Source organism: Lathyrus oleraceus, chromosome 2 (assembly GCF_024323335.1).
Source record: "Lathyrus oleraceus cultivar Zhongwan6 chromosome 2, CAAS_Psat_ZW6_1.0, whole genome shotgun sequence".
NCBI classification, from domain to species: Eukaryota; Viridiplantae; Streptophyta; class Magnoliopsida; order Fabales; family Fabaceae; genus Lathyrus; species Lathyrus oleraceus.
This window is the reverse complement of record NC_066580.1, coordinates 36,181,940-36,188,729: the sequence shown is the minus strand read 5'-3', so window position 1 is coordinate 36,188,729 and position 6,790 is coordinate 36,181,940. Positions and strand designations below refer to the sequence as shown.

General features: G+C 37.9%; 1 non-coding gene across 1 annotated transcript; it reads left to right on the top strand.

Moving 5' to 3' along the window:
* Nucleotides 1-277: 277 nt before the first annotated feature.
* Nucleotides 278-384, top strand: LOC127124027 (small nucleolar RNA R71). The gene has a single exon (XR_007803671.1). It is a non-coding gene; the product is annotated as a small nucleolar RNA R71 (small nucleolar RNA).
* Nucleotides 385-6,790: the final 6,406 nt, after the last annotated feature.

Here is a 6,790-nt window from a genome sequence, read left to right as displayed (position 1 = left end):
CGTGTACATATGCTCGACTTTAAGGGCTAATGCGTCCATTTTAGATTGCATCATGTCTATAGAGCTTAGTTCATGCACTCCTCCTTGGGCTTCCTTCTTCTCAACTGTCGCTCGTTCGACTCCCCATGATTGATGGTTTTGAGCCATATCTTCGATGAGGGCACTAGCTTTAGGATAAGGTTTGTTCATCAGAGCACCGCCTGCGACAGCGTCGATGGTCATCTTTGTGTTGTAATGAAGTCCATTATAGAAGGTTTGAATGATTAACCAATTTTCTAAGCCATGATGTGGGCATGCTCGTAACAACTCTTTATATCTCTCCCAAGCTTCGAACAGCGATTCTCCTTGGTTTTGGGTAAATCTAGTTATATGGTTTCGAAGAACGGCGGTCTTACTCGGGGGAAAATATCTAGCAAGAAAAACTCTTCTAAGGTTATCCCAAGTCGTAATGGAATTGGGTGGAAGGGAATCTAACCATGATAGGGCTTTATCTCTGAGGGAAAAAGGAAATAATCTTAAACGTATTGCCTCAGGAGAAGCTCCATTGGTTTTGAAAGTATCTGTTAATTGAAGAAATATTTTTAAATGTTGGTTCGGGTTCTCAGTAGCGAGACCCGCGAATTGTCTCTACTGCACTAGTTGCAACAGGGATGGTTTAAGTTCAAAATTATTGGCTGGGATTATTGGGTTTACTATACTAGAACTAGGTTCTTCGTTAGATGGTTGAGCGAAGTCCTTAAGAGGTCTTTGGTTTTGATCTTCGGCCATAGCTCTCTTAATTCTATGAAAGAATAAACATGCGCGAGCGTAACGTTCAGGTTCCGCCAGAGGGTTTACTAAGCTTAAACTTCCGGTGCTGCGAGTTCTTCGCATTGATCGGCGGGAAATAACCTAAGTCTAAACGATATAACAACAGGAAAATGAAATTTGACGAAAATGGTCCCCGGCAACGGCGCCAAAAACTTGATGTGTTGAATAACTTGATGGGGTGTTCGCAAGTATACGAACGCGTCAGAGTAATATAAAAGATTGTCGAATCCACAGAGACCAAGTGTCAATCTATCGTTATCTGTCGTTATGGTGTTTATCAAAGGCAATTGAAATAAGTGTTTTTGTAGCGTGCAATGAAAAGTAAAGTTTTGAAATAATTAATAAAGACAGGGTCGAATGTAATTCACGTAATTAATCAATAATCCAAGTACTTGCTAATAGAATTACTTATGGGCAATGTTTCCTACTTTGAAAAGAACTAATTTAACAGGAACTGTCACTTTCGCGTATTCAGAACCGAGTTGTACTCCCTAATCAAACCCTCTTATTGTCACTTATAAAAAGGCGCGCATTGCGTTAGAGTAGTAAACCTATTTTTAAGAAATATAGTATCTTGACTAAGTTGAAAAGTATTATAACCTGGATTTCTTAACCAAAAGAGGTTCTTACGAACCAGACTCTAAACTTATAAACGCGTCCGAAAATAGTTTTGAAATCTCTTTTCTTCTTTATGTTAAAAACTCCTAATGAACTAGACAAAGCGCTTTCGCTATTTTTGAAATAGTTAAAAACAATTAAGTTTAAAAAGACGTTGGACGGCTTTCGATCTTACCCAACGGAATTGAAGTGCGGGAAAACTTAATTTGAAAGTTAAAATAGCCCTTAAGTGTTTCTACGAACAATTGTACGGATTATCGGTTCAATTATGATCCTTACATTCTAACCTTATAAATTTAGCTAGACATGGTAAAGTAAAAGTGCATTAAAATAAATAAAAGTAGTGCGAGTGCGGAAGGTAAATAATTTAAAGCGAGTGCGAGAAAATAAATAATTTAAAGCGAGTGCGAGAAATAAATAATTTAAAGCGAGTGCGGGAAATAAATAAAGTAAAGGCGAGTGCGGGAAATAAATGAAGTAAAGGCGAGTGCGGGAAATAAATAAAGTAAAGGTGAGTGCGGGAAATAAATAAAGTAAAGGCGATTGCGGGAATTAAATAAAGTAAAGGCGAGTGCGGGAAATAAATAAATAAAGACGAGTAATAAAAACCTGCTCCAATCGGAGGGCTGAGTAAATTGCAATGCGGAAAAGAAAATGGCGGCAGGATTAACTTCCTTCCAAAGTGCTCCAAACTCGATTACAGACTCTATCATAGACTCGATCACACAATTGTGGTAACACTCCAATGCGAAGCGATTACCACTATAAAAATACTGAATATATGCCTAAGTGAAACAAAGTTGCTTCTGAGTTTGCCTTTGCTCTAAGTTTGGATGGTTGTAAAACTGAATTCGCGTTTCTATTTATAAGCAAATAAAAAAGGTGGAATTGACTTGGATGCCCTTCAACTTGAAAATAGAGGAAACCGTTTTCCTTCTTGTGGCGCCCGCCATAAGGCTATGGCGCCCGCCACAAGCACAAAGTGGGGCGCCTTAGTGGAAGTGGTGGGAAAACGTGGGAGTTGATGGAAGTTTGAATTGGACACGTCATGGCTTGGACTGTGGCGCCCGCCATTGGGTAGGCCATAAGAGCAAAATGTTGATTTTTAGGGTTTTTGGCTCTTTTTCGCTCCTTTTCTCGATCGGGGCTCCGATTAAGGTAAAAACCTAAAAACAAAGGAAAACACAGAAATAACACAACAAAATGATAATAAAACAACTAGAATGCATGTGAAATCGGAGTCAAAAATACGTAAATTTTAGTGTGATCAACTAGCACTAAGATTGAAGGAATTTGTTTGTGTGGATTGAGTAGAGGCGTTATCATCGTTCAACGTTCGTGATCGCTCCGTAGATCTGCATCAAAGGTTGCATCAAAGGTTTCAACCGTCACAAGAGGTAACTATTCTATCACTAATCATGTCCATTCGTAAGGATCTCTAAAGGAGAAAATTTTAATTTCCGCTGCGTTTTGGATCGCCGTTCTCCTTCATGTAAAACCTGTTTTAGATACACAAGATACGAATGATGAAGTGAGAGAGTTTTAGGGTTTTAGTCTTGTGTGAACTTGTGAATTGTGAGCCATTCATTCATCTTGTTGATGTATGAATTGGACTTAGTTTTGTGTTGTAATTTGTCCACCCTAAGCTTAGAAGTACGAGTGTATTTGTTTACTTGGTTGAAGCTTTTAAGCAAGATCAAGTATGTGTCCTTGAAGTGTGTCTTCTTTCTTTGTAGTATTTGTTCTTATATCACTGTTGTGATTGAGGGGGAGTGAGTAGGGTCGCATATCTAAGAGTTCTTAGATAGAAGTCACACGGGTAGAGATTAGGTGAAAAGACTGTAACTTGAAGTTGTTTACTGAGAGTCTTTGAGCTAATTCTATTTAGTGGATTTCCTTCCTAGCTTGGTAGCCCCCAGACGTAGGTGTGTTTGCACCGAACTGGGTTAACAATTGCTTGCGTCAGTGTTTCAATTGTTTATCTATTTTTATCCTGTTTATATTTCACTTGTTGTTCAGATATTAGTGTCGTAACATTATCTTCGATATCTCATACCTGATACCAGAATTTCATAGCTCTCTATTTCTTCATTTCATGCTTCAATAAACTTTCATCAGAAGCCAATGAATTTGAAGATAAGATTAAAATGGGAACGTGATCAAATAGTACATGGTACAAAACGAACAACATTTCCACTACCTGATTTCATGGGCAAGGACAGTACTACACATCACACCTGTCACTAAATTTGTGGGTGAAAGGATAATGCACAATATCATTCCTTTCCCATCCAATAGTGGCCAGCCGCTCAATGAGCTTTCTCTATTTTGCCTCCAACGGTCACATGCTTATGCTATATAAGCATGCATTGGAGACTTGAAGAAAATGTTAGTTGCACAAGTATTTTAACAAACTATTTTTCTGAAAAGCTATCATTCTTTGTATATAGTGTTCTTTAAGTGTTTGTTATTCATTTGTGTAAAAATCTGCTTGTGTAGAAGCATCTTGTAACACAAAAAATATTCTTCAAACTATTTGTTTGAGTCCTTAAGGAGGTTATCCTTGAGAAGACAAAGAAAGATGTTCTTTGTGAATCCTTGAGGAGACTAAGGTTTAGTCGGATCCTTGAGAAGACAAATAAGGTTATTCTTTGTGTCTGTTGTAATCTGTTGATTATAGTGGATTAAGTCCTTGTGTATAAGGCAAAATCACCTTGGCGGGTGGACTAGATTAGCTTTGAGTTCAAGCGAACCAAGATAAAAAAACTTGTGTTTTTATCTCTTTGTTATTAACTTGTTAGTGGTATTTTTGTTTTGGAAAAAAACTTTTGCTTGTAAAACCCAATTCACCCCCCCCCCCCCTTTCTTGTGTTTTTCACACCTTCAATTGGCATCAGAGCTCCGATTCTGATTTTGATAAAAAGTTTTATCAACACCTCACAGTGTTCAATACCGGTCCAGTTATGTGAGAAATAATGGTTGCTGCTAACATTGTTAATAATGATGATAGAGATCATTACAATGATAAACCACCTACTTTTGATGGTAAAAAAATTGACTACTAGAAAGACATAATATAAAGTTTCTTTCTTGGTTATGTAACACCTCAAAATTTGCCCTCCTCTTCTTGGGACTAGCTTAGTATATTGCATTTCATATTTAGGGCATTAGTCATTGCATATTGCATATCATGTGAAAATAATAAACAAGTCATCCTCTAAGGTCTTGTCAGAGATGGAGGAGTTGTATGGTTCAAGCCTGAGGGTCTTATTGGACTGAGATCACCAAACATTTGAGGGTTTGTGCTTCAATTAGGGTTTTCTTAGTTCTTCAAGGAGGTTGAGTATTATCTTGATTGCAAGGGCACATCACCATCATCATGGTTATGTCATCTTCAAGGGGTTCATTGTGCTTGCTCAAGTTCCTTTGGATTAGGGTTTTGACCTCTGGTCAACCCTAATCAGTACCTTTCTTCCAACCAGGATTTTCTCAAGGAGATGAGGTATTCTATTGAGATGGGGGTCATATGATCATTCTTTTGAGCTTATATGAGCCAAGGTTCATTTTGAAGCAGGTTGGCCAAGTGTTAGAGGCTCAAAGTCATCAGTGCATTGCCAAGTCATCTGGAGCCCATAAAAGTCAACTGAAGGTCAACTGAGGGCTAGGAGGTGGAGAAATGGTTTGAGACACTTCATTCATGTCCCCAAAGAGTTTTATTCATCATGTAAAGTACATATCTTGAAGAATTTGAGGTCAGATCAAAAGTTTCCAAAAATGGAAAGTGACCTGTAATTTCAAGTTTCCAAAAATGGCAAGTTTTTAGGCCACATTCAACTTGATTTTACATCATCAAAGAAGCTTCAAATGAATTTTTGTCCAACATGAAAGTTAAAGGTCTTTCTCTCCCATTTCCAAAAAGTCCAAGATCATGAATTTATAATGAATGGTTGAGAAGTTATGGCCAAATGATCACCAAGTGTACATGGAACTTTAAAGTGGCATAACTTTTGGCTCAAAACTCCAAATTGAGCCACTCTTTTGGCAATTTGCTTCTTGTGACCTATATTTTCCAAATCAAGCCTTGCATTGCATGAAATAACATTATATGTTCATGTGTCCATTCATATGCATTTTGGAGGGAAATTGGGGAATTCAAATTCTATTGATCATACATGAAAAATACCACTTCCATTGTGTTCATTGGCTGATTTTAAGTGAATATGAAGCATTGCATGCTACTGTTCACGTCCAAATTAGGCCATGCACCCTCACTTTTCCAAATTTGCAAAACACCTCATTTTCACTAATCCTAATTAACTCATGTCTAATTTTGATTTGGATGTGATTAAGAGACCATATATAAATCAAATCATAACAGAATTTTCAGTTTACACAAGTTCTAGATCTAGATTTTCTTTTCCCTCCAAAACTCTCTCTCATTGGAATTCAAAAATTCTCCACACAAACACACTTTTTCTTCATAGAATCATGATCATGGAGGAGTTTTGAGCAAGATCCAGCCATAATTCGTGGAAATTAAGCAAGATTTGGAGTTGTTCAAGCACATCAACACTTCAATGGAGGTTTGAGATTCAACAAGATCCAGGACAATTCAAGTGCCAAGTCCTACATAGAGCTTCATATCAAGGTTGGAGGAGAAGATCTGGATATCTTTTGAAGCTTGAGTCCACTGTTTTTGGTCACTGCATAACAGGTTGGTGGATTTTCGAACCTTTTCTTTTACTAATTCGTGTATAGGATCTTGTAGATCTCACTTAGTAGAGAATTCTGATATAAATTTCATGGAAAATGGATGAATATTGATGAAGTTGTGTCGATTTAAAGTTTGGATGTCCAATTTTCTTTTGCTCGATTCATGCTTATGGTGATGAATTAGGACTTATAATTGTGATATTCTTGCTCCTCTTAGAAAGATCTGTCGAACCATATGTGATTTGCCGTTTTCTGCAAATTTTCATGGCGGAGCACCGCCTGTCTCGCCGGAGAAGACGGTTGCTCCTCCGTCTGGTGTGAGTCGCTAGGGTTTATGCCCTGTGTGCGCCACACATGCGTCCCGTTGGCAAGATGATAGGCTATGTGTTCCTTGACCAATTCCACGCGTTCCTTGGACTGTGATGTGGCTTGCCACATCATTTAATAGAACGACAGCGTTTTGATACTGTAAACGCGCTTGCAACCTTGTACAAGGTTTGATTCCCACCTTGTTCATTTTGTTCTTCAGCGCTTGTTTTTGGTGATACCTGGTTCGATCCTCACATGAGGCGTTTCCACTTTTCATTTTCAAATGACATTGTCCACATTATTTTCAACAATATTCCATATTATTTTCCTAACTTGTAAA